Source organism: Sciurus carolinensis, chromosome 7 (assembly GCF_902686445.1).
Source record: "Sciurus carolinensis chromosome 7, mSciCar1.2, whole genome shotgun sequence".
In the NCBI taxonomy this organism is placed as follows: domain Eukaryota; kingdom Metazoa; phylum Chordata; class Mammalia; order Rodentia; family Sciuridae; genus Sciurus; species Sciurus carolinensis.
In genome coordinates, this window is record NC_062219.1 from 134,071,327 (window position 1) to 134,081,338 (window position 10,012).

The following is a 10,012-nucleotide window of genomic DNA, read 5'->3' on the forward strand; positions in this document are numbered from 1 at the left end:
CCACAAATCTGAATTTTTTATAATAATTTCCTTGATTTTCCTTGCAGTTTTAACTGTTACATGTGCTTCTATAGCTTCTATAGCTTCATTTTTCCAGTTTGAAATTTGTATATGAATGTATTCATACTGTTGGTATTATTTTATATCTTTTTCAGTCCTAATTGTCTTTGATTTGCCATATCGTTGCATATAACTGTTTTGATTATTATTTAATATTCTACTTTGTAAATATTCCCAAATGCATATATTTATTCTACTATTGATGGCCATTTTGGTTGTCTTCAGTGTTGGGCTGATATAACCCTTATTGTGCAAGCAAGATGTACATTTAAATGTACATAACAATGCACACTCCTATCAGCACCACAGGAAGGGTCCTATGCTCTGTATCTTTAACAACATGTTAATCTTTCCTAATCTAGTGGACGTGCAATAATATATCATCTTTAAATTTAAATTGCATTACTCTACTAAATGGTTGAAGATATTCTCAATATGCACACTCATTTGCGTGCACTCACACGCTCACACACACACCATTTTGATCTGCTGGTCTTTGTTTTTTATGAAGTACATATTTAAGTTCTTTTTTTTTTGGTAAATTTCTATCATTTTTCTTATCACTATGTAGGAATTTTAATATAGTCTAAATGTTAATATAGTGATGTGTATTGTAGATGGCTTCTTTCTCTGTCTAGTATTTTCACTCTTTTATGATCTTTTCTGATAGAAAAGCAGAAGCTGTTCATTTTTATGTAGTGAAATATACTAATCTTTCCTTTATGGTTGGTACTTTTTGGGGGGTATCTTTTTGAAGAAACCTCTCCCCTCTTCTCCATCCCGAGATCATAAAGAAATTCTTCTATGTATTTTCTAAATACAGATTAGTTTTCATATTTAGGAGATGATTTTATTTATTATAATATAAAATAGTTCTAATTTTACTAATTTTATTTTTTCACATACTCTCTCAGCAACACTTACGGAAAAGTTTGTCTTTCCTCAATAATTTTCAATACTACCTCTTTCAGATATCCATGTTTGTTACTATCTTTTCTGTTCCAATGTTCATTTGTCAGTCCTGGTATTAGTATTTGCGGTGTCTTAATTTCTGTTGTCTTTGTGCTAAGATGTCTCCTGTTCAGGAGTGCATTGGCTATGCCTGACACATTGAAAATATTTCCAGAATCAGTTTGTCAAGTTACATATACACACATATACATACACACACACACACCTTGGTATATAGATTGGGATTGCATTGAATCTGTAAATAAGTGTTGGAAGAGTTTTCATCTTTTTACTTCTGAGTGTTCAGATCTGCAAACATGGCATATCACTCCATTTATTTAAGTCTTCTTTACTTTCAATTAAGACTATGCAATTATCTTTCTCTGCTGAAATTTCTCACATCTTTTATCAGATTTATTCTTAGGTATTTCTTATTTTTATGCCATTTAATATTTTGTTTTAAAATTCCTCTTCTGTCTGCTCTTATGTATTATGCTGAATATTTTTAGCAGAAAGCTTGCTAACCTGTTGTCTATTCAAAACATTTATCTGCAGTCTTAATTTTCCTTGTACATAATTATATAACCTACAAATATAGTTCTTCTTTCTTTCTCAATCCTCATACATTTTATTTCTTCTTCTTCTTATATTACAGGGTTTCTAGTACAATGTTGAATAGAAATGGTTCAATGTTTGGTTTTATTAATAATGTCATTAATTTAAAATCAGTATCTTTTTCATTTCGATCTTTCTAATAGGAGTCTAGTAGCATCTCCTTGTGGTTTTAGTTTGCATTTCTTTGTGCGGTTCTCATGTATGTGGATTTTGCTTGTTTTTTTTTTTTATTTATTTTTTTTTATTTTTTGGCTCTTCAGATATCTTCTTTTGTAAGATATCCTTTTGTCCCTGTTGCTCATTTACAAACTGGGGTTTTTTGTCCTATTATTGAGTCTTAAGGATTCTTTACATAATCTCAATACAAGATTAGTATAAATATTTTTTCTCGGTCTGTATGTTGTCTCTTCATTTTCCTAAAGATGTCTTTTGAAGAGCAGATGTTTCTAAGTTTTGATGAAATCAAACTGACCTCTCTCTCTCATGATTAGTGCTATTTGTGTCCTAAGAAATCATCTATCCCAAACCTTTGAAGATACTCTTCTAAGTAGGCTTGTGGAAGTTTCATAGTATTATCTGTTGCACTGAGGCCTGTGGGCCATTGTAATTCATTTATTGCATGTGGGGTACAGTAAAGACCCCCCCAAATTTTTTTCTCTTCTGGATATTCAGATTTTCATATTTCCATATAAACCTCAAATGCCTTTTTTTTGTGCCAGGGACTGAACTCAGAGGTGCCTTAAACACTGAGCCACATCCCAAGTCCTTTTTAATTTTATTTATTAATTAATTTATTTATTTAATTTGAGACAGACTCTCGCTAGGTTGCTTAGGGCCTTGCTGAGGCTGGCTTTGAATTTGTGATCCTCCTGCCCAGCCTCCACTGGGATTACAGGCATGCACCATTGCACACAAATTCATTTTTAATATTGTCTCTTAAATTCTTCTTTATACTGTTCCCATTCTACCAAGTAGTCATTCAGCAGCTACAATGTATTCAAATAATTTCTGGGAATTATTTGAATATGCTATAGACTATGCTGTTGACTGTAGCCCTCATGTCTGTCTGCAAGTTTCTCTTGCCTATACTCAGTGAAGGCTAGCTCTATGAAGAAGGCTGGCCACAGACACCACTGAGGATGCCCATGTGCAACAGCAAGATCTGTGTCATGGGTGCTTCCTGCAGGTATCTCTCAGCTGCCCATCCTGCTGGATCTTCAGATCCTGAAATAGCACTGGTTATGACCAGAACACCCAGGTTCCCATGAATGGTTTGTCTGTCTACTGGACTTGAGCCCTCTCATCATTGGGCTTCAAATTCATTTTAATGAAAGAGAAGGAAATGGATGCCACCTTTTCCTCTTTCCTCAATCCCAAATTCATCTTTCCCAAAAGCAACCCAGTCCTTCTTCTTGGAGGCAACTTTCCATTTTTCTTAGGTGATTACTTTATTCTCATTTTGGGGGAGGTTTAGAGTTCTTTTCTCCTCTTTTTGGAATGGTTCTCCAAATATCTCCAAATTAGTAGAAAGTCTTCATCTAACTTTTCCATGACAAAAGCCCCATTCAGGTGTTTTCCCCAGAAGAAACAGAACATTGCAACATGAAGTTCAGGAGAAGCGAGTTAAGCCTGTACTTCAGGCCTGCTGGTTGTTTTCACTCACTGATTCCATTTAAGCGCATGCCCAAGACACATCATGCGCAGCACCTAGCACTGACAAAGCAGGTGAAGAACTCAACCCTCTAATGGAGGTTTGCAGGAGGAATGGAAATAGACATGGAAACTGGCAATTAGGATGCTGCAAGGTGACTGTAACAGACAGAGTATCAAATAAGCACAAGGCCAAGGGCACCCAACCAGTTAGAGGTTCAGGGAAGAGGCTAACAAGGACACCTCTACACCAAAAAGTAAATATCCCGGACATGGTAGAGGGTTGGAAAGATATCCTGGGGTGAGAAGCATGATGTGCAAAGGTGGGGAGGTGAAAGAATATTAAAACGCTCCTTAGTGTTTTTGTTTTGTTTTGTTTTACCATGAAACATAACAATAGATGCTGTGGGGAAAAATCATGTTAAAAAGGTATCTTTCTCTGTTTTACTAGATACTTTTTTAAAGTTAGTAAATGAAGTAGAATTTTATAAATGTCACTTCACATTCTACTTTGTAAGATAACAGACCTTTCTCCAATAAGTTGACAATACACCATATCAGAATGGAAGAGGCAAAAGTATTGTTCTGACACTAACTGGCTGTCCCTCAATTCAATCCTGACACTCAACTACTCAAGAGTTAATACAGACCCAACTGGTTAATAGCAATGTCCTCCACATGACAGTTCACACTTCAGATCTAGACAGAAGTCTCAGGGACCAGCTATACTTTTCTTTTTTTTTTTTTTTAAATTGGGGCTTGAACCCAGGGACGCTTAACCACTGAGACACATCCCCAACCCTTCTTAATATTTTTTATTTAGAGAGAGTCTTGATGTGTTGCTTAGGGCTTTGCTGCTGAGGCTAGCTTTGAACTTGTGATCCTTTTGCCTCAGTCTCCCAAGTCACTGGGATTATAGGTGTGCATCATTGCACCCAGCCAGCTGCACTTCTGACTACAAATTTTGGGGTCCAAGAGCCCCTCGGTTTTGATAATCAGCAAAATAACTCAGAACTCACTGAAAGTATTATATTTAAATTATTAATTAAAGCTTTATTATGAAGGAGTTACACAGGTTCAGCTTTCTGTTACTATAACAAAATCAGTCTAAAAAGAGGAAAGATTTACTTTGGATTTACTTTAGCTTTGGAGGTTCCAGTTCATGGACAGTTGGCCCACTGTCTTTGGGCCTGTGGTGAGGGAACACATCATGGTGGCAACACATGGGAGAAACTGAAGAAATGGAAAGAGAAAGAAAGAGACTGCATCCTGCAATTCCCTTCAAGAGTACACCTCTTGAACATCTAAAACCTCCCACTAGGCCTTACACCCTAAAGTTTACAAGAGTTCCACAGGCCGGTGACCAAGACTTTATTTAACACATGGGCCTTTGAGGGACATTCAAGATTGAAACTATAGTAGTAAAGTACCAGACACAGAGTTCCGTGCCCTTTTCCTCTTAGAATCCAAGCATGTCACTCTCCCAGCACACCAGTGTGTTCACCACCAGAAAGCTCCACTGAGCTTTAGTGTCTGGAATCTTAAATAGAAGTTCATCATGTAAGCATAACTGTTTAGCTCATTGGCCCTGTGATCAGACTCAGTCTCTAGCACCCTCTTGCTCCCCAGAGATTAGACTGGTCCCAAGTTCCAATCCTAAGGGCCGAATGGGAATTGCCTCATTAGCATAACAAAGGCACTCCTATCAGTCAGAGTTTTTGAAGTTCTATGCCAGGAACTGGGATGAAGATAAAGTGTATTCTTTATTATACTACCAGTGAAAGTGAAAGTGGCCAGAAACCAGGTATAAATGAATCAAGTAGCAAGACAATTCTAGGTTGTTTGCAGAAAATTCTCTAGAACCTGCCAGAAACCAGCTGAAAACTGACTATTCCTGGTTAAGCATGGGCAGACAAAGCCTAGTCACCCAGTCGATTGCCTTTGGAGGTCACAAGATCAATATCTCTCATCTAGAACATGGTAACTTCCCCTCAAAAGGAACATGCAACCTGGGAAGAGGCATGATGATCATATATACCGGTGTAAAAGCCTAAACCTTCACCACCATCCAAATGCAGAAACGAATTTGAACATGCGTCTTAATTATCAGTCAGCCTTCAATAAATGCTCCTTCTGTTTTGCAAGAACCTGGTGCCATAGTATTGGGGCAGCCATCCCTTGCTCAGTATCATAAGTATCAATTGAAAAATCACTTAAAATTAATAAAAGAGTTCTTAAAAAAAAAAAGCCAAATATGAAGTCAAACTAAAAATCAAGCAGGATGTGGGTGGGGGCAGTGGCACATACCTATAATCCCAGTGGCTCCAGAGCCTGAGGCAGAAGGATCACAAGTTCAAGGCCAGCCTCAGCAATTTAGTGAGGCCCCAAAATAAAATATATATTAATTAAAAAAAAAAAAAAAAGGGTCTGGGTGGGAATGTGACTCAGTGGTTAAACATCCATGGGTTCAATACTGGGTACCAAAACCAAAAAAAAAAAAAAAAAAAAAACAATGCATTTCTTATATACCAATAAGAAATAGTTAAAAGCTCCAATTTACAAAACAAAGTAAATGCACAAAGTGTATTAGAATTAATAAGAAATGTGACATAGCTTCTAGAATAAGGAAAAGTCAGGAGGAAAAGAAAGGAGCTTCCTTAGTTTAGGGGAGAGGAACAGGAGAGCAAGAACAAATGATCACAGGGTTAACTTTTGGGATGGTGACTACAGATGGTAGAGATGTTTGTCATGTGGGATTAACTGGACTCAAATGCTCAACATACCTTGGATATGAATGCAGGGTGGAAGATAATGCCCAGAGGTTTGACAAGAATAAGAAGCTTTTAATATACCTGTGCCTAGGCACTGCAGTCAGGCTAGGACTCCAGCTGTGGTCACTAAACAGAAGGACTATTTGAGGCAGCACCATTGACTCCATCATCCCCATTCTGGCTCTGGGGAAGGAGGACAGGGAAGATGGTTACACTGCTCAAAGTAAAACTTCAAGGTCAGCTGAAAACAATTAAGCACTGAGATATTAAAGGAGAAAATTTTAAGCCTAGGATTTTTGCTTTGCACTGAATTCATTTCCTGTGACCTTATTGAGTTTACATTTATTTGTATTTATGATTATTCAAAAAGAACATTTAAATTTGGTTAGGCAAAACAGTAAATAAGAACAGAGGTGATTAAAGGTTCTTACTGGTATGGTTTATTTATTTTTCTACCATCACCATCTAGTGGAGAAAACCTTGAACTTCAGACAGAAAATGCAGAAAATCCCAGTGGCTCCAGGGGAAAAAAAATAGAGGGCCTACTATGTGGCAGGCACTAGACAAAATACACATTTTAAGTCCATCTAATTCTCACAATATACTGTGAGACAGGCATTATTACTCCTCTTTCAGTTTTGGAAACAGTCTGAAAAGTTAAGTTTCTTTCCCAAGGTCAGATTGTGGCCACCTTAAACCCAGATCCTTGAAGTCAAGTCTAGTGCCATTTTCACCTCATAGTATATCCAAATAGATCAATTCTACTCATGTATGAGACTTTGGGAGCAAAATATATACACATATATGGAGAATTGTCTTTTTATTTTTCTATTTTTCTTATTTATATAATATATATGAGCAAAGCACATGTCTAAAACAAATAGTATGAAGCTGGAGGCAGAGCACATAACTAGTATGTTGGGATACATACTTCACAGTTAATATCAACCTAGCACCACAGGAAGAAAAGAAAAAGAGGGAGGAAAATAAATAGAATTATAATATATAAGTTTTTTAATCTTTTATTTTTTTCTCTAAATTGTATAATGAATATTTTTCTACAACAATAAACACTTTTGAAAACATATAGGGAACAATAGTGTAGATGTAGAATTACACCTATATGTAAATTCACAACATAAACTTCACATACATTTAGAGACTCAGAAAAGGTGCTAAAATTCTAACGGTGATTATCCATGAGCAGATTTTCTATAAGTATGTATTATTTCTGAACAAAAAACTTTAGGCCTTACATCAAGTAAAAGAAAAGATGTTCAAGAAACTTCACAGTTCTCTAATTTTTTGTCATTATTTAAAAGTATTTTGTATAAATTAAAGGTGACTCCTTGTCCATATATTTCTGGAAATGTTTAAAATCAGTGTAGTATATTACATTTGCACATTTTTAACAATACTTTTCTTCAAAACTTGTTTGAAGACAGCTCTAGAACCTATTTTCAAAGTAGTACTAACTTCTGTGCTGTTCCTGTGATAGTCACTTTGAAGGACAAACGAAAGTTCATGATCCTCTGTTTTTTGCAGTTTGAAATTATATTATGGTCATAGTGAAGGGTTATGGAAAATAATATTCCTACAAGATAAATCCCCAAGAAAAACGGAGGAACAGAGTGGCTCAGGACAAGGGAGAAGAAATTAACCAAAAATTAAACCTCTCCCAGTACATCCTTTCCCGATAACAATGGGCCTTGAGGGGAAAAAGCAAATTTTCATCCCTTCCTGGGTTCATCCCCAACATCTCCACCAAAAGCAAAAATTTACCTCTTCCCAGCCCCAATGGGTCCTGAAGGAAGGAGGCAAATACTGAAACTCTGGGACCTAGACTTCTACCCTTTACCATTGCATATGAGTCCTGGGAGGAGAAAAGCAAATAGTGAAGCTCTAGGTAACAGTGGGTCCCAGAGGAAGGAAGATAAGCAGTGAACATTGAGTCGTGAGCTGTGGGAAACCAGTGACAATAAGTTTCAAACTTTTTATAACTGCCTTCCTGAGTTAAAATTTTAACCTGCATAACTAGGTCCCTGATTGTCCAAATTGTACATCCGCAGTCTCCAATGACTAATTCACCCTAATTGTAAACTATAAAATCCTGACTCCTTCTGTAACCCTGGGGACCATCTCCATACCCAGAAAATGAGCCCTCTGGTGCCTGATTGACTGACTTCACTGAAGAATAAAGGAAAGCTTGCTGATTCAAGGTTTGCTTTCTGTCTTCTTTGCTTAACCCACATTTCCTTATCTTTTCTATTAATCTTAGTTTTGAGCCTAACATTTCGAGTCAGAAAATCTCTTAACTATCAAAAAATCAGATTTCACTCCTTATACAGGAGGTTGGGATACATTCATCAGTTCATATCAACTGGAAAAAAAAAAAAGCACCCTGTTCCCTTTCATATCATATGAAGAGGCTAATAAAATCTTTTGGTGCTTATTAGATGATAATGAGGAAGAGATAAATACTATATATATCAAAATATATTTCTTTGGTATATTTTGAATATTCAGAGAAAACTCTGCAGACACAAGAATGACTGTGACAATCTGTCCTTTTGAAAGGAAATATACCTCTATCTACATTAATAAATGATGCAGGCACATGATTTTTGACTTTATACCCCTACCCACTTATGCCTAGGAAAGATCTAGAAAAATAGATTGGGGATCTAGCACCTGGTCCAGACAGAGATGAGCACAAGCAGCCTGTAAGACCTGTAAGATTTCATCTGCTTAACAGGACAACCCTGGCTTACTGAGTTACCCCCCTGTACCTGCAAAGCCCAGGCCCCTGTCCCTTTAAGCTCTATATAAAATTGGACCATCTTGTTCCTCTTGAAGTCCCGTATTTCAGGCATGTAGTAGAATCTGAATGCTCCTCTTCCTGTTAGCTATTGTCAATTTAAATCATAGACTCAATTTATCAATTTTTCAGAGGGAAAAGAGTAGATTTAAAACTTCCCTATGATAACTTTCAAGGAGATATTCTTGTGTGGTAGATTACTTTTGTCAAATTTCAGAAAAGGGTTCATTTTTCCTCACTTCATTTACTTTTTTTTTTTTTTTGATTACCAAAAATGCATGGTTAAGCCGTGCATGGTGGCACGTGCCTGAACACCCAGCAACTCAAGGCTGAGGCAGGAGGATAGCAAATTCAAGGTCAGCCTCAGCAATTTAGCAAGACCCTCGGTAACTTAGAAAGAACGTGTCTCAAAATATAAATAAATAAATACATGGAACCAGTAATGTGACTCAATGGTAAAGTATCTCAGTGGTTTCAAACCCCAGTATCTCCCCCACCAAAATGCATGTTTAAGATACATTTTCTCCAGTGACTATGGAGGCTGAGAAAAGAGGATTGCACGTTCAAGGCAAGCCTAAGCAATATAGCCAGACACCCCACCCAAAAAAGATTTTTTTCAGAAGGTAGGTTTACAGAAAAACAGAACCCCAAATAACAGGAAATGGTAGTACTTTGAAAGAGGTGGAATACCGCAACTTACATTTTAATCTGCTTTTTATTTTTTCTATCTGTGCATGCATACACTGTAATTTTAAAAAGTTGCCTGTTCTACTAGCTTTGCAGTCGCAGTGACCAAAATGCCTGAAAAGAACAATTTAGGTTTATTTGGGGCTTACAGTGCATGCATGATCAGCTGACTCCATTGCTCTGGGCTAGTGGTGAAGCAGAACATCAAAAGGGCTTGGCAGAGAAAAGCTGCTCAGCTCAGGGCAGCCGGGCGGGGGCGGGGGCGGGGGACTGTCGTGAGGGAACCAGCCAGGGACAAGTAGTCCTAATCATTGCCTAAAAGACCCATTTCTGAAACTTGCTCCTTTGAGGATCATACATTCCAGACCATGCACATTCCAGATCCAAGCCGTAACACCTGTCATCATTTTGTTGTGGGAGTTAGAATGCTCGAGTGGGTTTCCAATTTGCAACCAAATTG